Here is a 22,136-nt window from a genome sequence, read left to right as displayed (position 1 = left end):
TTTAGATTCGAATGAGGAGAGGAGTAATATACTCAGTTAAAGGAATAGTAGACCAGACACAAGGTTATAACAGTGACCGGTATTTTATTCTCAACAGCAGCGCTAGCTAGACAATTGCAATACATACAGTGAGTAACGTGAAGTAGTGTGAAATATCCCTTTTTAGGTTATTTCTCTAACCACTCCTTCTTTCAGGAGGGTTAGTTCGATATCATGTTATAGGTTGATTGGATCAACACATTTGGTTAGGTTCAGACGTCTCTGAGGTTATCACTAGCTAAAAGCTAGGTTTAAGGTTGGACATTAGATGTATCCCTTTTTCGTGAGTAACTCGTTATCTTTTCTTCTGCAATTGCAGATCAGTAAACTATATCAGTTTATCATTTCAGTAAACTCTATATCAGTTTATCATTTCAGTTCAGTAGGTAAGTGTTTAAACTTATTAATTTAAACCTTTAAGTGTGCAGGGAATGCAAGTACCTTATTAGGTGAAATTACCCTTCAAACTCTTCCTTTGCAGGTGTAATACCAACAAAGTACCAATGGAAATATTCAAGGTTATAGGAATGCAAATATCTTATTAGGTGAAATGACCCTTTAAATTATCTTTCTTTACAGGAAAGCGATTAAACTATAATCAATATGTTATCAATGAGATTCAAGTATCTTAGTGGGTGCATTGACCCTTTAACTCTTCCTCTTTACAGGAGAACATCAGTGGTTCAGGTATCTTATTGGGTGAATTTACCCTTTAACTCTCCCTTTTTACAGGAGAAATATCAGTAGTTCAAGTATCTTACTGGGTGCATTGACCCTTTAACTCTCCCTTCTTACAGGAGAAACATCAGTAGTTCAAGTATCTTATTGGGTGCATTGACCCTTTAACTCTCCCTTTTTACAGGAGAAATATCAGTACCCATATATAGAATGTGCATCAATCAAATACAAAATACAATATCAAAATACAAAAGGTGAAACGGGGTCAAAAGCCCTTGGAAGTCCTTGTGTTCAAGTTCAATCAGTTCGTATCATAGAAAAGGATATGAAGCAGGGGCGTCCATTTGGTATGGCAAGGTATGGCACTCGCCATACCTTGGCAAATAAAAATGTAATTTTTTTTTTTTTTTTTTTTTTTTTTTATGTTGATTTAGAATTCGAATGTCAACATTATGAACCACCCCTTCACCCCCCCCCCCCCCCTCCTCGCCATACCTTGCCTTTTTGTGCAAGGACGCCACTGATATGAAGGTCCTTGGAAGTTCTTGTGATTCAAGTTCAATTAGTTTGTAAATTCCTTATCCAATTCCTCACTGGGAATGAGAAAGGCAATTCACAATCCTACCAGATTGTTGAGGCAACAGGGGGTAACAGATCAGGCTCCTGGGTATAGCCCTGATCTAGATCTGAGGTTCTTAGGGTTGGCTCGCCATCTTGTGTCGGTCCGGCACACTGCCTTGTCCCGCGTGGGCACACGTGATGAGTGGTGGTCGGTCGGGACTCCTGGGAACTCTTTCCGGGGTGGTAATAAACCTGGCCTGCATAACGAAGGGTTATGACTATAACCTAGTTATATGAGTACTGGCTGAGCGTCTCGCTCTTCGCCATATTGAGATATATCTTTATCTCCAGTACCTACTGTACTTCATTAACGAAAACAATGCACCCATGCACTTGACCAGGCCCCGCCCCAGTGTCCCCCTATAAGACACCGGACATGGTCATACTCGCCCTTCCTCGGGAAAAAGTTTCCATCATAGAAAACCCAACCAAGGGACCTCAGGGCGCGCTAAGAGCGAGACGCTCAGCCAGTACTCATATAACTAGGTTATAGTCATAACCCTTCATTATATAGCCTACTGGCCTCGCGTCTCGCTCTTCGCCATATTGAGATGGCAAATGTACCCCCTGAGGACCCGCAAGCCCTACCACCAGGGGGGAGGGGAGTCCCGTCCACCCGCCCTTCCTAGTGAAGAGGGGGCGGCAGTCAACTCCACCAAAGTGCGAAAAAAGAGGGAACTAGAGACCCCTAAAAACGCACAGCACAGGCGGGACCACGTGTGACACATCACCCCGTGGCACACACCCACACACCCCTGCTAACCCACCGAAGGGCGGGATGCAGGGGAGGTCCCAGACCTCAGAACCGCCTGGGAGACAGAACCCCCAGTCATGTCCATGAGGTAAAACCTAATGAAGGGACCCGGGGAGGACCAGGAGGCCGCAGCACAGATGTCCTCCACCGAGGCCCCCCCTAACAAGGCGGCAGAGGCCGCCACTCCACGAGTGGAGTGCGCCCTGACACCCCCAGGGGGGGCCAGCCCAGCCAACGTGTAGCCACGAAGACTGGATCAGGCCTCAGAGTCGCACCGCTATTGACATGAATAGACAAGCACTCAGGCCGCACAGAGAGAGCACACAGCTCACCCACGCACTTAGCAGAGGTGATGGCCAGCAGGAATGCAGTCTTGAAGACAGCTGTTCCAAAGACGCCTGCTCAAGAGGCTCAAACGGGGCCTCAGACAACCGGCCGAGGACCAGTTGGAGGTCCCAACTCGGACACAGAGAACGTTCCACCGGCTTAAGACGCCGAGCGCCAAGCAGGAAACGCTTCACAAGAGGGTGGCTGAACAACGTAACGCCCTCAAACCCCACATGACAAGAGGATATAGCCGCGGCATATACCCTCACCGTCGAAGCCGACAGTCTACCCAAAATAGACTGAAGGAAGGAAAGGACAGCGTCCAGGGGGCAGGACACTGGGTCCAAGCCCCCCACTCTACACCACTCTTGGAAAATACGCCACCTACCCGCATAAGCCGCGGTAGAGGACGGAGCGGGTGCGTGCCGGATAGCGTTAACCACAGAATAGCCAAGACGCATCCCCACCAGATTCACACTGACAGCAGCCAAGCCTAGAGGCTGCCCCAGAACAGGAAGGCAGAACAGAGTTCCGTGTGCCTGAGAGAGGGCCCGCGGTGACCACGGAACAGGCCATGGCGGGGCCACACAGAACTGAATCAGGGCCGGGGACCAAACAGCAGAGCCCCGGCCCGGCACGACCAGGACCAAGTCCCGCGCTCCCGACGTACCCGCCCCAACAGCTGAGCTATCAGGTGTAAGGGGGGGGGGAAGTCTACAGAATCCCAGACGGCCATGGAATCGGTCCCAGACCTGCCCGACTATGTCTGGACGTAATCCCCACTCGTCAGGGTGAGGACCGCCCCGCGACATCACACCTGCACGCACATTCACCCTGCCGGGATGTGGAGAACCCTCAGGCTGCGCAGATGGAGAAACGCCCATAGCCAGCCGACCGCCGCCTGGTGCAGACGGGGGGAGCGTACTCCTCCCTGTCTGTCGATATACGATGCTGACGTGGTGTTGTCCGTCCTGATCAAAACACTGTTTGAGAACCAGAAGGACTGCCTTCAATTCCAACACATTGAATGTAGCGCAGACCGGGCAGCATGGTCTTGCCAGCTGCCCCCTACTGCGTTGGCCCGACACGTACCCCCCCCAGTGAGGGAGGCATTGGTGAAGACCGTGACGTGTGACAGCCTGCTGCCCATGGGGACCCCGCTGGTGAGGGCCCCAGGCCCTCCCCAGAGGGCGAGGTCCCCCAGTACTGACATGGGAACCTTAGCCGCTTCCACTTGCCTCTCACCGGGTCTATTTCCATACTGGAAAACCACTTCTGTATCCTCCTCACGAAGAGGAGGCCAAGAGGGACCACGGAATGAGCAGATGCCATCATACCGAGCAGGCGCATCACGGACAGCGCCGTAACCGTCCTAGGACGGAACCTCCCGAGCGTGCCGAGAACACCCACTTGCCGCCGCTCTGAGAGGGATGCCCATATAGACCTTGAGCTTAGAATAAGCCCAAGTACTCCACCCGTTGACTGGGAAGAGGAGTACTCTACTTCCAGTCTACAGCAAAACCCAGGCAGGTGAGGAATTCCACCACCTGCCTGGTATGAGACCTGACGATCTACCCTGACCGCCAAGGACCAGAACGTCGTCCAGGGCAGAATACACTTCATAACCCCCGACGACGCAGAGGCCCCAGTGCGGTCTCCACGCACTTGGTGAAGATGCTGGGAGCCAGAGAATAGCCGAACGGCAGCCTCTGGTACTCATATGCTAAACCCTGCAAAGGAAGCGTAGGTAAGCCCTATGATGGAAGATCGGGATGCGAATATGCATCCTACAGGTCTATGGAGGAGAACCAGGCCCCCACCTGACAGCGTTCAACAGGTGGGAGACGGTCAAAATGCTGAACCTTCCATGGGACAGGTCCAGCATGGGTCTGACACCCCCCCTCCCGATTTCTCGGACACCAGAGAATACCGGGAGGAAACGCCACGCATCGCGTCCTCCTTTGGGACCACGACGATGGCTTGCTTCGCCCACAGAGATTGGATCTCGTTGGCCAGAGCTGTCACTGCTGGTGACCCTGACAATAGGGTCTGTACCAAACCTGAAAACAGGTGGGGTTGTGTAAACACAAGTCCCCGCCTCAGCATTCTCTCCATCCACCTCGACATATGGCACTGCTGTAGCCATATGTGATGATAATCCCAAGCGCACCCGCCGCCACTTGGCGCTGGTCCGCCAGAAACCGTAGATAGGCGGCCCGGTCCCGCCCGCTGTGCGTAGCCAACCCTGGACCCGCTAACCGTGCGAGCAGAGCGTTCCGTGGAGTCGGGACATCGGACCCTGACACTACCCACGAGGCAATCACACCCAAGGGGGGACCCCGACAGAAAGGGCCGGTTTGATACGGGAGAAGCTGACATCATACTAGGTGACAAAAGCTCCCCCACTGAACACCCCTCCAGCATGGACTGCTGAGGAATTGTTCTACAGCTGGACATGCAAGGTGTGAGGCCCCCACACTGCCCGATAGGGTGGGTTCCTACTTCCTACACACCGTAGCCCTGCAGTGATATTACTACCACCCAAATCACATGCGCCTGCCAGACCACTGCCGGTCTTCCGGGAGTGGGAGGCACTAACGTGATACCCGGCCTGGCGAAGGCGAGGTCGGGGGAACCCGCACTGTTTGCCTCAAGAGGTCTCGAGCCCCCCTGCTGACAACCTTTGTAGTTGACAGACGTAACACCAGGCTCAACCAAACACAGACGCAGAACGTGTGGCGTGGGAGCCGCTTGACAGCACAACATTCTCACGGACAGACCCAGTTTCAGCCATCAACTGGGTGTCAGCCCCTGTCCCCATGAGAAGCGAAACGTGGGGCCGCTTGCGCTTCATTGAAGACACGCGACCCGCAACCAAAGGAAACAAATCAGAGCCCTTATCCCGCTGGTGTTGGGGGGGGGAGTGACCAGAGAGCAAGCTGCACACAGCTAGACGGCGACGGTTTTTTAGGGCGTGCTCATCTAATGTAGCCGATCCCTCGGCCGCCAAGGCTGTCGGCCTTGCGATCACCTGTTGACGTTGTGCCCAGGGTACCTCAGGCGGGGGAAACATGGCCGCTGGTTGAGGGCCTCGCCACAGCCGCTGGCGAGGCCGTGCTCTCACCTCTGGCTGCGTGGTGTGGGGCCTAGGTCAAATACCGCCCGCGCTCCTGCGGAAAGACCAAAGTCCCTCTGCGGAGAGGGGAGCCCTGAGGAGGGAAAAAACTCCTCACCCCCTCAAAGGGAGACTGATCCAACCAAGATGTCTGTAAACAAGCGTTGACAGCATCCTAGCCCTCCCTGCGGTTATAGCTTGCGGCTAGGTCAAAGCTAATAACGGCAAAACCTCGCGCGATGTTTCGACGCCGGCTGGCCTTCATGGCCCCGCCACCCGACACCATTTTTGACAGAAAAAACAGCAATTCGAACAAAGTTACTAGTCGTTGCTAATTCCATACCGCGGTGGTATAGGCTTAACAGCCCACCAGCCACCTGCCGGGCCGACTCACCTCATGGCGTCGGCCAGGCGGGCACCGTTCCAACATGCCAGAGGCAAAGGACTGATGCCACCTGCTTCACATGAAGGAGTAAATGAATAAATGAACTAAAACTCCACCAACACACTGCAGAATGGGCTAGCCCATACACACAATGTTAAGGGGATGCAGACCAGAGAAACACCAGTCCCGCACACAATTCATAGATTCACAAAAAGCACACCAGCCCTAGGCCTCAGCCCATCCACCCATGAAAAGGTAAACAAGCCCCCGTCAAAACTCCCAACAGTAGACACAGATTGACCGTCCGCATGAATGGTTAAGAGGAGGGAAGACCTTTTAAAAAGACAGCCCTCGGCGGGGAATCAAAGGAACAGTAACCCAGCATCGTAGCATTATCATTAGCCGCGCGCTCCAGGATAGCTGGGAAAACGACAACGTTTACCCAGATATCCTGCCCCTTGCGCCAATACACAACTCGGTTGTCTCATGGGATAAAGAGCAGTATCACTAACGCCAGCATTGATGCCTGGTGGCGCAGGCCCTACCTGGGCGCGACCTAGCCCGACAGCTAGCCGCCGCGCGACGTCCCTCGATCCGCTGTCAGAAGACGAGGAAACCCCAGGACAGGCCCGATGCGCTGTTAGAACGTGCCGAGAAGATTTCAAAACCCAACATTGTTCAATTTCCTTCTGCATTTCATAACAACTAGTTCATGGAGTGCACTGCAGCGTCCATGATGGAAACAAAAAAGAGGAAGGGCGAGTATGACCATGTCCGGTGTCTTATAGGGGGACACTGGGGCGGGGCCTGGTCAAGTGCATGGGTGCATTAAATAATAATAATAATTAATTTATTTTGTATAGCGCTTTTCAAGGACCCAAAGTCGCTGACAATAGGCAAAAAAAGAAAACAAAGAAAAGAAAGAAACAAAACCAGAGGGAAACGGAGGACAATAAGAAGACACAGGAAACATAGAACCACGAGTAACGGATAACAAATGCGGGAGTGGGTAGGGGAGACAGTCGGGAGGAGAGTAAGGGAAAACCAAGGGGGGTGGGGGGGGGCAGGAGAGGAGAGAACGTGGGGCAGGGGGAAATGGTGGCGAGTTGGAGGAGGGTGGTTATGGGTAAGGAAGGTTGAATGCTTGCATTGTTTTCGTTAATGAAGTACAGTAGGTACTGGAGATAAAGATATATCTCAATATGGCGAAGAGCGAGACGCGAGGCCAGTAGGCTATATAACAGGCATTCAGAAAATAAAAGCTATTTACCATCTTTCATTGCTTTATCATCTTTACATTGCTTTTAGAATGAATAATCAATCAGGCTACTTTTGGCTATGCTAAGCTAAAGTAGGCTACAATATCACAGCACGTGGGAACGTCCATTTGACTTATGCTAAATTAGGCTAAAGTGCACTAGCACATGGAAACATTCCTCACATTCCATATTAAACTCTCAAAAGCAGTCGAAATGTATATTGTAACTGAGGGGTACAATTCCCTGACTGTATTGAGAGTATGGTATCATTAAACCACTACTTAGTTATGTACTTTAATTACTGGCCATACAGTACACGGTATATATGGTGAACACCCACACAATAATACGGCTTAACAAAGAAAGTCATATTTAGAAGTATTTATTAGCAGAGCAGCAATAGTAGGTTACAATATTGAGAATTATGAGTTGCGCTTATATGGCGAAGAACACTTAAGTAGGTCAAGAGCGTAAGTCCATGAGCATATTACGATGGGTATAATTAATACCACCTGTAGCATAAGAATTATATAAGGCACACTCGTAGTCAGCTGGAGATACTAAGGGGGTTCCCTCCGGTTGTAAGCCAGCAGGGGAGAGGAATTGTCGGGAGCAAAAGTCTGGATCAACGAGGAATAAAGAGACTCCAGATACAGGAGACGGTGCAATAATCCCTTGGTCCGTAGACAAAGCAACAGCTATACTCCGGTATGCATGGCAGCATGGATGAAAGCTAGCCAGCCTCTGTGGGTCCTAGAGGCGGGCTCGACGGTGCTCCTCACAGGGTAGATCCCACACAGCAGTGGGGTAGACGGTTCTCTGCTCCAGCAGCCACAGTACCAAAGCAATATAATCCAGCCGGAAAAGGCTCTGCATTCGTCGGTGTAGGTTCTCCGGTGTACATATCCACACGGTTCTCGTCTAGGACTCCTCGGATGGCGGCACGAGGTTAGGCCGCCCAGCCTGGATAAGTGCACTAGCTCGGTACGACGAACCGGTGGTAATGCTGGTCACTGTAGAACGGTAGCCGCACGATAATAATAGACTATTACTTTATAATAGAATAGGTCGAACTCGACGATACAGCGTTAAACTCTGACACTTTAGCTATCAATTCGCACGCGGTTCTCAAGGCTCTATTTAGGGGCAAAAGGGGCCCACTTCACAGCACGTTGTATCGTGGTGAAGGCTTCAACGTTTTGGTCTAAGTGCTTCTGTATCCACCTGCGACGTATTTATACGTAAGGTGAATAATCTAGTGCCAACCTCAGTTCTGTCTCGTATTACTGCGCAAACCTGGGCATGTTGAGACATGTCTTAGCGGTAGCTTTGAACTCGACATTGGGGGTATGGCCGTTGGCGCCTAGGGGTCGCTGTCCAATAGGAGAACGAATATTATGGTCTGGCCTGTACCTAGGTAAAGGGATATTCCGTGTATATATACAAAGAATATACAAGGGATATCAGACGATATACAAATATTATACAATATATCTCAAGTAATAAATATATATATTCGGTTTAATCTGACCCTTTGTAACAGCCGCCTCCTAATTAGTCCGCACCTAATTAGATAAGCAGAGACAGATTAACCGTCTTGTCCACTACTCAATGTCCGTTGTGAGGAGTAGGGCAATTCACAAAGTCAGTGGGTCATGGTCGTCATCAAGGGAATCAGGTAGCCTTGGCAACTCTATCAGCCTCGCCACGGGTCGGGTGTATGTCCGTCCCTGGACGAGCACTTCTGCCGCTCTGACCTTTCCGTCGGCACCAGTGATCACTTTGCTTACGCGGCCGGCCGGCCACATAGCTCGGGGTAGTGACTGGTCTATAATCATGACGACTGTGCCCTCCGTCAAATTGTCTCTTTCTTTTACCCATTTCTGGCGGGTCTGTAGAGACGGTAGATAGTGGAGGAGGAAACTGTTCCAAAACTTGTCAGCCAATACTTGACTGTACCTCCACATTCTTCGGCCGTTCGCTTCCTCAGGTCTGTACACTGTCTGTGGGAGCGCGGGGTCCAGCCGCCCCATCAAGAGAGTGTTGGGGGTGACTGGGTCGACATCTGCTACATCACTTGAGACGTAACCGAGGGGCTTTGAGTTCAATACTCCCTCGATCTCCGTGAGGACTGTCGTGAGGACTTCTTCCGCCACGGTCTGGGCCCCAAGCACGGCGTACAGGGCTGTCTTTATTGAACGTACTTCTCGTTCCCAGGTTCCCCCGAGGTGAGGGGCGTTCGGGGGGTTAAACTGGAAATGAATCTGAGAGGGAGCGAGGTGGGTCTTAAGTTCTGGGCCCATAGCTTGGAAGCTCTCTCTCAGCTCTCTTTCTCCGCCTTTGAAGTTTGTCCCGTGATCAGACAATAATATAGACGGTTTTCCTTTCCGCGCTGTGAATCTCCGGAAGGCCATAAGGAATGAGTCCGTACTCATGGTTGGAAGGAGTTCTATGTGTATCGCTCGGGTGGTCATGCATTTGAATACAATACCCCACCTCTTCTCCGTCCCTCTTCCTTTCTTCACATACAGCGGGCCGAAGCAGTCCATACCGGTGGAGTGAAAGGGCTTGTCGCCGAGTCGGAGGCGACAGGGGGGTAGGTCAGCCATCCTGGGTATACTGGGCTGTGCTCGCCACTTGCGACAGTCTAGACAGGTCCGCTGGAAGCGTCGTACTGCTTCTCTTCCTTGCAGTATACAATAGCGACGTCTGATCTCAGCGAAGACTCTCTCTGCCCCAGCGTGGTGCACGTCCTCGTCGTATTTCTTTATGATGAGCTCTGTGACCCTGTGTCGGCTGTTGAGAACTATCGGGAACTTGACGTCATCCGTTAAGTCCGGGGCCCTTCTCAGACGACCACCCACTCTGATGAGATTATGGGCGTCGCGCTCAGGGGCCAAGTGGAGCAGTCTGCTGTCTGACGGGACTGGCTTTGATCCCTGCAGTCTAGCTCGTCGGGGAACGAGTCTCTTTGGGCTCGCTGTAGCAGAAGGAGTTCTGCTTCTTCGTAATTAGCTGCATTAATGTCAGTAGTGGAGGTAACCTCAGGGTGGTGCCACAGGAATGTCTTTAACTGCGCACTCTCAAGGGTGGGGCAGTCGTCTATGTTGGGGTCTGTGGGGACTGGTGTGTGCGTCAACCCACAGAACATAGATTTCTTCATCTCTGCCTCCTCTTGACTAGCCTCCCGTGGGGTGGGGTTAGGCCACTCTTCTTCCGGGAGCTTGAGGAACTCGGGACCGTCACTATAGAGATTGTGACGTGTGAGGTCATCCAGGGACATTCCCCGTGTGATGACGTCTGCTGGGTTCTGTTTTGTGTCCACGTACCTCCAGCATGCTGATTCTGTTAAATCTTGGATCTCTGTGATTCTGACTCCCACGAAGACCTTGTATCTACACGAATCGGACTGGATCCATGTGAGTACGGTCATGGAGTCTGACCACAGGATTGTTCTTTGCACCGGGATGGTGAGTTCACGTTGGATTAACGTGGCGAGTTGCGCTCCTACTAGGGCTGCGCAGAGCTCTAGACGCGGGATCGATTGTTGCTTGCGGGGGGCTATTCTTGAACGAGCCAGGATGAAGGCGGTATGTATTTCTCCTCCCTCCTCTCGGGCCCGCAAGTAGGCCACCGAACCGTAGGCTACTTCGGAGGCGTCGCTGAAGACGTGCAGGTCCATCTGACACGTCTCCAGCCGCACTGTGGGTGGGAAGTAGCTGCGGCGTATGTTGACACCTGGGAGCGATTTGAGTTCTGTTTCCCACTCTCTCCATGTGGAAGTAAGGTGGTCGGGTATGGGGTCGTCCCAGCCCTAGTCCTTGTCCCACAGCTCTCGTACAATCATCTTTGCCCTGGTGGTGTAAGGTAGAATACATCCCAACGGGTCATATTGTCTGGCGAGTGTTCTGTATACACTCCGTCTGGTGGTCGGTAGCGAAATCGACCTTCCCTGCTCCTTGGTCAGGGGTGTGTGTCTATAATGGAGCGAGTCTGTTTTGAAGCGCCAGACTAGTCCTAATGTCATTTCTTGGGCTTCACCTGGGATGGTCGCCATCCAGGTCTCGCTGCTTGCTGCCTTGTCCTCTGGGGAGAGGCTGCGCAGTACTTGAGGGTCGCTGCTGGCCCACTGCCGGAGATCAAAGCCGCCTTTGATCAGGGAGGCGCGGAGCTTGAGTAGGAGGGCCTCGGCCTCTTCTGGCGTCGAGACGCTTTGCAGACAGTTGTCCACATAGAAACTCTTCTCTACACTTTGTCGGACCTCCTCGTCAGCTGCTGGGTCCTCTGCGACATGTTTTTGCAGTGCGAACGTAGCACAGCATGGGCTGCATGTGGTTCCGAAAGGGAGGACTTCCCATTGATAGATGGATGGTTGCTCATCCCCGATCCTCTCTCTCCATAAGAACCGCAGCAGGGGCTTGTCCTCTTCCACTAGTCGCACCTGCAGGAACATCCCTTTGATGTCGCCGCTGATGGCCACCTTGTTCTGGCGGAAACGTAGCAACACGCCTAGTAGAGAGGGGCCGAGTGTTGGGCCGGGCAAGAGCTCTTTATTCAGATTTTGTAATCCGATCTGGTAGCTGCAGTTAAACACAATACGATCCTTGCCGTTGTGGTGGACCTTGTGGTGGGGCACGTACCATGAATCGGTCGTCTGATCGGCCTCTTGAATGTCAATTCTCTTTATGTGTCCCGCTGTGATTAGCTTGTCAATCTCAGCGCGGTACACAGTGGCTTGAGCGGGGTCTCTGGCTAGGCGCCGCTCGGTGTTCAGTAGATATCGCTCCGTCGCTTCTTTTGAGGCGTGGAAGGTGGGCATACCCTCTCGCCTCAAGAGTGGAGTTGCGTATCTCATCACTCCATTGACTTTGACTCTCTTTGTCCCCTGCTCGAGGAGGGCTATGGCATAAATGTCTTCCTTGGAACGAATGTGTTTCTTTTCGTTCTTAAAGGGCATTGTCTCTAGTGTCCATAGCCTCTCGACGTGCTGTAAGAGGGTGGTGTCTTCTTCTGTCACTCTGGAGTGGAGGCAGCGAGTGGCTGCTGGTCGGTTGGGAGACCTGGAGAGGGGGCCTTGTAGTGTCCATCCTAGGCGGGTCTCGACTGCTGCTGGACAGCCTCTGGGCCCAATGTGGACCCGGTCCGTCGGGACGATGAGGTGTGCGTGGTCGGATCCTATGAGCAGGGTCGGGGTGGCGCCGTCTATGAGCGGTATAGGTAGTTGACGCAGGTGCACATATTTTTCCATCAGCTTGGAGATGGGGTAGGTGTACCGCGACAGGCCTATGTCTTGGCTGGTGAAAGTGTTAGTGATCCTATACCGCCTCTCTGGCTGCCCGCTTGCTGCGATAGTGAAGGAGACGTTCTCACCCTTTATTGTCTTCAGGTCTCTTCTTATAGTACGAATCGTCATCGTTTCTTCGCTCCCCCGCAGACCCAGCTGGGCTGCAGCGGATGCGAGGAGGAGAGTCTTTTCTGACCCGTCGTCAAGGACGGCATAAGTGTCCATGACCTTGTCCTCGTAGCTTAATGTCACTCGGACCACCTTCAAGAGCACTCGGGAGCTCCCGCTGCTGGCGGGGTCAATATACATGACGCTTACTCTGGTGCTGCTTGGGGGTGCGGGTTTCTTCCTGTTGCTGTCATGCAAGACGTCCAAGTGGGTGCCGTCACACCGGCTGCACCTCTTCTTCAAGCGGCACTCGGCTGCCATATGGCTGCGCGCACAGCGGTAACAGCGGCGGTTGGACTTTATCCATTGACTCACCTCGTCGGCGGTCATCTTCTTGAAAGTGTCACATTGTGACAGCCAATGTTCTTTCTCGCAGTACTGGCATACAATCTTCCACTTCTCTTTCGTCGAGGGGGTGCTGTGGTTCTTGTTCCGCGGTACTGATTCGGCTTGGTGCATGACGGTCACCAGCCTGCGGTTATCGTTGGATCTCCGAGGTCCATCTCTGGGGCTTGGTCCACTCCGCACGAACGTATCCAGTCGTAGGCTGCTGACTTCTCTCGCGAGGAAGTCGGCCAGGTCTAGGAGGGATGGCTCGGGACCGTTGGGATCACGGTGGTCTCTTTGCCGCCTGAAGCGCTCTTGTCGGGCGGGAGGAAGCTTCTCTAATATCCTTTCTACATTAGAGTTAGCGTACAGTTCGTGTCTACCCTTTTCCTTTTGTGCCCCCAGCATCCCTACCAGGGATTGTACCTTGATAGAGAGGTCATTCAATGAGCGATTGTCTGTGGCTGGGGGGAGACGGTCAATATTCCTTATCTCTTGTATCACGTAGTCCCATATGCGTCCATAACGTTGGTCGAGGGCTACTAGAGCCGCGGTGTATGGGGTACTTGAGTTGGAATATGCCAGCGCTATATTATGCGCTCTGGGCACCTTCAGGTGCTTGAGGAGGATAGCATATTTGTACGTCTCATCGGGGACGTCGGACATCATAGTCTCTAAGCACATCCGTAGTTCCGTGTACTGTGCTCTGTCCTCGTGTGTAAAATCCGGGAACGTCGGTGTGCCAAGGTACGATGCCATGGATGGCTGGCACATCGGTGAGCGCTGGGGGAGAGGCCTCCTGGGCGAGTCTCCCCGTACGTGTCGTCGTGGGCCGGTACTTGGTGGGTACCAAAGCCCGGGTACCCAGGTGCTGTTCCTCGGGGCTGGCGGTGCGTCAAACTCACCCCTGAGCTGAGTCGGGGGTCTGTAACGCAGGGCCTCGGGGGTAAAGTCTGGGCTGTACTGGACCTCCTGGTCCTGTGGAGTACGATGCTGCTGGTGGGCTCGACCTTCCTCCTCTTCCTCTTCCTCTTCCTCTGCTAGGTCTTCTAGATCTTGAAGTCGTCTATTCAGTCTCTCGGCGGCATAGGCCGGTTCTTCCCGGTTGCTGGGTCTCGCATGGACCGGTCGGGGAGGGGGTTCGGAGACGTGGATAGGCTCTTTCTGTTGGCCGGGCTCCGGGTCGCTTGGTCGGGTAGGGGAAGGTGCCCTAGACCCTTGTCTTGACGATGCCCTGGAGCTCCGTGCGGAGAGAGGGGGTGTCGCCCTGGCAATCAATTGCTCCATTATCTGCGCTTGTAGTCGGTCGCGCTCTGCTTCGCGCTTGATGTGAGCGAGGTCGCGCTCTGCTTCGCGCTGGGCTTGGGCTGCGTCGCGCTGTGCATTGGCGGCGTCGCGCTGGGCATCGGCGCGGTCTCTTTCAATATTCTCTTCCGTCTGGAGGCGTCTGGTCTCCATTTGTTGGCGTATTTGTTCCTTTGCTGCGCCTGGAAGCGCTCTCGCTGGGTCGCAGAGTGTTCGCGTTCACTAAGGGCTTGCGCTTGGAGTTGCGCGTGAAGGCGCTCTCTTTGGTCTGCAGATTGTTCGCGCTCACTCAGTTGTTGAGCCTGCAGGCGTTCTCTTTCCATGGTAGAGTGTTCGCGCTCACTTAGCTGTTGCGCCCGGAGGCGCTCTTGTTCCATGGAAGAATGTTCGCGCTCGCTAAGCGTCTGTGCTTGGAGTCGATCGCGTTCAGTGGAGGCTGCCAGGGTGGCGATGAATGCCTGCGCCAGCATCTTGTCCGCCTCGCTGGGGGAAGACACTGATGGAGGTGATCGGCTTCTGACAGTGCTCGTTGGAGATCCGTTCTCCTGACGCGCTCCGAGGAGGTCTATCTCCTGGGCGCGCTTCTCTTCTGGTAGTGGGTCGGGTTCCGTCCCTGGAGCGCTTTCTTTATCCTGGAGCTCTCCGGGGACCGTCCCTTTGACGTTGTCGGGGGGTATAGTCATGTCATGTCCCTCCTGGTCCCCCCCGTGAGCTTGGTCAGTTACGTTAGAACCCACTAGGGTCTCTACTGGCAAGGTCGCCTGGTCGTTAGGGTTTGACATGCTTTTACTATCCGCTTTTCCCGCATTTAACGTCTGTATAAAGCTAGGTATTAGACTGGCAGCGTAGTCCTCTAGGTAAGGAGGTGGCTGATGTCTGCGCTGCGGGCGTTCTAGCTTAGGAGAGCCGTTTGTGGAGTGTTCACCGCTGGCCATGGTTAATATCAATATTATATTTAGATATTACACCGATATTCCTCCGGCTCGAAGGACCAATTGTAACTGAGGGGTACAATTCCCTGACTGTATTGAGAGTATGGTATCATTAAACCACTACTTAGTTATGTACTTTAATTACTGGCCATACAGTACACGGTATATATGGTGAACACCCACACAATAATACGGCTTAACAAAGAAAGTCATATTTAGAAGTATTTATTAGCAGAGCAGCAATAGTAAGTTACAATATTGAGAATTATGAGTTGCGCTTATATGGCGAAGAACACTTAAGTAGGTCAAGAGCGTAAGTCCATGAGCATATTACGATGGGTATAATTAATACCACCTGTAGCATAAGAATTATATAAGGCACACTCGTAGTCAGCTGGAGATACTAAGGGGGTTCCCTCCGGTTGTAAGCCAGCAGGGGAGAGGAATTGTCGGGAGCAAAAGTCTGGATCAACGAGGAATAAAGATACTCCAGATACAGGAGACGGTGCAATAATCCCTTGGTCCGTAGACAAAGCAACAGCTATACTCCGGTATGCATGGCAGCATGGATGAAAGCTAGCCAGCCTCTGTGGGTCCTAGAGGCGGGCTCGACGGTGCTCCTCACAGGGTAGATCCCACACAGCAGTGGGGTAGACGGTTCTCTGCTCCAGAAGCCACAGTACCAAAGCAATATAATCCAGCCGGAAAAGGCTCTGCATTCGTCGGTGTAGGTTCTCCGGTGTACATATCCACACGGTTCTCGTCTAGGACTCCTTGGATGGCGGCACGAGGTTAGGCCGCCCAGCCTGGATAAGTGCACTAGCTCGGTACGACGAACCGGTGGTAATGCTGGTCACTGTAGAACGGTAGCCGCACGATACACTATAAATAATAGACTATTACTTTATAATAGAATAGGTCGAACTCGACGATACAGCGTTAAACTCTGACACTTTAGCTATCAATTCGCACGCGGTTCTCAAGGCTCTACTTAGGGGCAAAAGGGGCCCACTTCACAGCACGTTGTATCGTGGTGAAGGCTTCAACGTTTTGGTCTAAGTGCTTCTGTATCCACCTGCGACGTATTTATACGTAAGGTGAATAATCTAGTGCCAACCTCAGTTCTGTCTCGTATTACTGCGCAAACCTGGGCATGTTGAGACATGTCTTAGCGGTAGCTTTGAACTCGACATTGGGGGTATGGCCGTTGGCGCCTAGGGGTCGCTGTCCAATAGGAGAACGAATATTATGGTCTGGCCTGTACCTAGGTAAAGGGATATTCCGTGTATATATACAAAGAATATACAAGGGATATCAGACGATATACAAATATTATACAATATATCTCAAGTAATAAATATATATATTCGGTTTAATCTGACCCTTTGTAACATATATAGACCATGTGTTATGGTTTGTAACCGACCCCAATCGCACAACACAAGACAGGTATGATGGTTTGCCAAGAAACAGATATTTATTGAGAGACAGGGAAAAAAGGGCACTGTCCCTTTAAGGGAGAACACAAATACAGGAATATAACAAGAGGGGAAAAACTAGGTGCCTTTAAGAGGCGGGCAGGAAAAGGGTACACTAAGGGAAGGTTAATGAACGCTAGGGGAAACATTAAAGGAACGCTAGGGGAAGGTTAAGGAAACAGAGGAACTAGAGACTAGGAGATGTCGGGACAAGGAGAGCTAGGGAACAGGAGAACTGGGGACTAGGAGAACTAGGGGCAAGGAACTAGGTGGAACTAGAAGGGGAGAACTTGGGACCAGGAACTAGGTGGAACTAGAAGGGGAGAACTAGGGACAGAGGGGACTGAGGCCCGCGGAGGCGGGCTGGGGACAGGGAGGAACTGGGGACTGGTGGGAAAACATCTGGGCCGCTCTGCAGAACAGAGGAGAGGGTTAATATTCAAAAGGGAACAAACAGAGCAGATGCAGAACAGTCCAAATAAACAAAGTAACAAAGTAATAATATCTTCGTGTGACAAACACACAGGGGGAGATGTAATGTCCAAAAATACTATCTAAGTGAGAACAAAAACAGAGTGGGAGATGAAATGTCCAAACTACTAACTAAGTGAGAACAAAAACAGAGTGGGAGATGAAAAGTCCAAACTACTAACTAAGTGAGAACAAGAAAAGGAGGCATTACGCTGGGTGAGTGACATCACAATCAAAACTCACCCAAGCGTATGCGGAATGGTACAGGAACGCAGCGGGACGGGGGCAAGAGGCATTACGCTGGGTGAGTGACATCACAATCAAAACTCACCCAGGCGTATGCGTAATGGTGCAGGAACAGCAGCGGGACGGGGGCAAGAGGCATTACGCTGGGTGAGTGACATCACAATCAAAACTCACCCAGGCGTATGCGTAATGGTACAGGAAACGCAGCGGGACGGGGGCAAGAGGCATTACGCTGGGTGAGTGACATCACAATCAAAACTCACCCAGGCGTATGCGTAATGGTACAGGAAACGCAGCGGCGGCGAGGGTGTCGCCACCGGGTAGCTGGCTGTCCGAGCCGAGGAACAGAGTGCTGGAACAGCGGCGGTGGCGAGGGTGTCGTCCACCGGGTAGCCGCTGTCGGAGCCGAGGAACAGGGTGCTGGAACAGCGGTGGTGGCGAGGGTGTCGTCCACCGGGTAGCCGCTGTCGGAGCCGAGGAACAGAGTGCTGGAACAGCGGCGGTGGCGAGGGTGTCGTCCACCGGGTAGCCGCTGTCGGAGCCGAGGAACAGGGTGCTGGAACAGCGGCGGTGGCGAGGGTGTCGTCCACCGGGTAGCCGCTGTCGGAGCCGAGGAACAGAGTGGCGCGCCACACCTTGGTGTGCACGTCGGAACCGAGAGACGCCTCGGGGTGCGTCTGCGAGGAGGAGTGTGCCAAGCACGAGGATCCTTGGAAGATGCGCGTTGCGCGCTGGAGACTGGAGAGCGTGCCAAGCCCTTGAAGATGCGCGTTGCGCGCTGGTGACTGGAGAGCGTGCCAAGCCCTTGCAGATGCGCGTTGCGCGCTGGTGACTGGAGAGCGTGCCAAGCACGAGGATCCTTGGAAGATGCGCGTTGCGCGCTGGAGACTGGAGAGCGTGCCAAGCCCTTGAAGATGCGCGTTGCGCGCTGGTGACTGGAGAGCGTGCCAAGCCCTTGCAGATGCGCGTTGCGCGCTGGTGACTGGAGAGGGTGCCAAGCCCGAGGGTCCGGGAGATGCGCGTTGGTCTAGATGTGCGTCAGGACGAACAGCTGCGCTGGGGTCTGCAGTGGAGCGCTGGGGTGCCTCCCGTGGAAGTACAGGGAGCGCAGAACAGTCTCCTCCACAGGCTACGGCGACAGCAGACGAAGGCTGGAGCAAAACATCTCAAGGCTGGAGAAATCCATATACAGCATTGGTAGACCAGAGGATCTCCCGTAAGAGTCTAGATGTTAGAGAATATGACTCAGCATGAATACAACACGACCCCACGCCGAAACGAGGGGAAGAGCCCTGGTATTTAAAGCCCACAGGGGAACTAATTAGCCTGCCACCACAGGTGCGAGAGGTAATTGATAATAGTCCAGGTGTGGCCACTGAGAGTAAACGAGAGTAAAGAACGAGAGGGTGGGGGCTAGAGAGAGTGAGTGAGAAGGGAATTTCTAACAGTAGGCTTAAAGAAAACAGAGAAAGTTGGTGAGCAGCGGACAAAACCTCACACCATGTTCTTATCATACAGCATATCAATACAATTATAAGTACTTCTGAAATGGTTTCTTTCTAGTTTTCATTTAACCAAATTGAGCTTGGAGCTTCGCTAGCATGACTCAGGATGAAGCTACATTATTAGCTAGCATACAGTTCACCGATGTGGCTCGTGTCGTGCGGATAACGTTGTTAGCCGATTAGCATTGAGCTAGCGATTTTATACATTCGACAATGAAACAGCACAATATTGATGAAACTCACCAAAACCGCTTCTGGAAGTGGTGTTCTTTAACAGCAACAACCTCTTCGGTTTTGTAACTGGGGGAATATTTTATGACTGTTTGATAACTATTTTGTGGTGCTAGTTCATTTTGGTTCTATCAGTATTCAGTATCTGGTCATTCTCCGTCAATCTCTAATCTCATCTACGTGAGGCGAGGCGCGAACTGCACACCTAACTCATGTTCTGAGGTAACTTAAAGGGGCAGTGAGGCAATTCAAAGGATTTGGTCAAAAGCGTTGTTAACCTCACATGAATATACATATAACCCAATAACATTAACTATTTATGTTCTTATTCAATGGCATTAACTATTTATGTTCTTACACAATATCATTAACTATTTATGTTCTTATTCAATGCCATTAACTATTTATGTTCCTATAACTAAATAGTTATGAATCTGAAACCTGGGTTACAAATGCATGCTGGTTATTTACATTTACATTTTGTCATTTAGCTGACGCTTTATCCAAAGCGACTTACAAGTTTTGTACAACAAGTCAGCAGGAAGGGTACAACTCTATCAGCTGAGTCACAATGTTCATCAAAGTGTTGAGTGCTACAGTGTAGGTTAGTATATTAGGACAAGTGCATGACAGTAAGGTTAGTTAAGGTGGTAATACTTTATAATAACACTCAGTTATAAGACCTTTATAAGGTATTTGTAGATAATGAACTAATCATGAACAAACCATTTATATACATTCGTAAATTATTATTAAATCATTTATAACTATTTGTATACATTTACAAATTAGTTCTACATTATTTATAACTCATTATCAATGTTGTTTGTATTTGATTTGTTCATCATTAAATAATGTTATTTAATGTGTAGTAACACATTTGTAGATGCTGGAAAAATGGATATGAACAAAAAACGATTATACCTCCATTTATTTGTTCATGTTCAACAAATGATTTGTAAAACATTCTTAAAATATCTATAAACCATTTGCAGGTGTTATTGTGTGCCCTCATCTAAAGTGAAGACTATTCATCATTAACAAATGTCTAACAGTTTATTATTTGTGGACATTTATGAATACACACACGAAGCAATTAACAGACTTGTCTTTTCATGTTTAACAAATTATTTGTTAAGACATTCAGAAAACATCTATAAATAATTTGCAGATGCTATTGTGTGCCCTAATCTAAAGTGAAGACTATTCATCATTAACAAATGTCTAATAAAGTTAATTATTTGTTGACTTTTTCATCACATTACAAATGTTGTTGACAGCATTCGGATCCACCCTTCTTTGTGACATCAAACAGTGACAGAATTAGGACTATATAAATGCAATTTTATTAACATATAAAATACATGTGCACACATAACATATAGTGTAACCTGGGGGACTTGTATGTAAAGGTGGTGAAATTGCTAATAAATTCATAGTTATAGTATTCCATGATGCGTTTCACCCAATTGTTCCGTTTCTTTATTGCAGCTTTCTTGTTTGTATGTTAATGTTTCTCAATGATTTCTCAACTACAGCAGTTACCTCAGTTTTATAGTCAATGTTAAAGGCACATTTTGATCGTCTGGAATGAAGTTCACGTAGACTCAACCACGTACAGTTACACGTTTTCTTTTTATTATTATTATTTTTACATTTGTTTGATAAAAGAAAAATTTTCGTGGAAAAAGTGTGTATGGTTGAGTCTACACAGTCCTCACTCCGGTTGGCAATGAGGAGTGTGTAGATATAACTAAATGACGTGCTTACTCAATGTAACTGTACAGGGTTGAGTCTACATTCAAAACAATGGAAAATCATACGGAGAGTAAGTTACACCTTTAGGTAATAGTGGGCTAATGTAGCAATAGTAATGTTTTAGTTCACTGCACAGTAGATATACAGTTAAGCAGGTAGCTTTTGACAGCTTGCCTTGTGCAAGTGATTTATGTTGAAACGATCCTGACAATACTGACCAGCATTCACTGGAAATCTATTCACTTTGCATGTTATTTAGTGCAGTGCTTTCACTCTGCGCTTCAATATAGGGAACTGACCTTTGTTAAAACACTACTGTGAAATTCAGTTGTCTGTTAATGGTTTCCTGTGTGACTAAAACTGTCATGTTTTATGAACAATGGTGTAATAACTTTACAGGCACACAGACCATCGAAACTGATATGACACAACCGCAGCTTTTAACCTGGGTCCTAAAATATCCCCCTGTAAAATAGAGAAATTATATTGATGTGACTATTAACTGACCCTGACCTTAAAACATGTTATGGCTTGTTGTGAAACTTGTGAAACATAAAACCTAAACCTAAAAAAAATCTAAATCACTTGAAGTGTGAAAGTGATATATCACAAGAAACGACTCATCCTCGACTGTCTTTAACCATGAGTGTACACAACACTCTAACTTACCATCTTTAGATAATAAAGTTTGAAAACTTAAAATGGACTTATAAATATGGTTCTTCGTCTGAGGTAGAAATCTGCTGTAGAATTTTGTGACTGTGGAAATGTCCATCTCTTCACATCACGTCCTTCCTGAACACACAGGGTTATATACATTGTTTTTTCTTTGTTTCCCTTTTGGCATTCTAGAACTCCATAGGTTTCTATGACCAGTAGCCATCGATAAATATTTCCTTTACATTGTTAGATCATACATTAGAATGTTCAGTTCCCCAAATTCTAATCTCACATATGAGATTGTACACCTGAATGGGTCAGCAGGTTTTTCCCTCCCTGTCTTGTGGGGCCACCCATACAATGGTACAGTAAGGTTCTTTGGATACAGGCGTCCACCAAATTGCACGTATTATTATATTATGTTGTCTACTTAATGGGTTTCTTTGTTGGGGCATATTGTAGGAATAATTAAAGCTGTTTAATGAAGACACTTTTTGTGTGCAGCTAGATTTACCTAAAATTGTTGTTGTTACATAAAAATAAACTGTACAGCCTCTCTCTACTCAAGGCTATCCTACTGCCCTAAAGGTCCC

At 50.0% G+C, this 22,136-nt stretch overlaps 1 protein-coding gene across 1 annotated transcript in view; it reads left to right on the top strand.

The window, feature by feature from the left end:
• stoml3b (stomatin (EPB72)-like 3b) overlaps window positions 1-22,136 on the top strand; it is a 50,213-nt gene that overhangs the window by 1,780 nt on the left and 26,297 nt on the right. The window lies entirely within an intron of this gene.

Source organism: Notolepis coatsorum (assembly GCF_963971535.1).
Source record: "Notolepis coatsorum genome assembly, chromosome: 8".
Taxonomy (NCBI): Eukaryota; Metazoa; Chordata; class Actinopteri; order Aulopiformes; family Paralepididae; genus Notolepis; species Notolepis coatsorum.
Note: the sequence above shows the minus strand (reverse complement) of the source record. Positions and strands in the feature narration are given on the sequence as shown.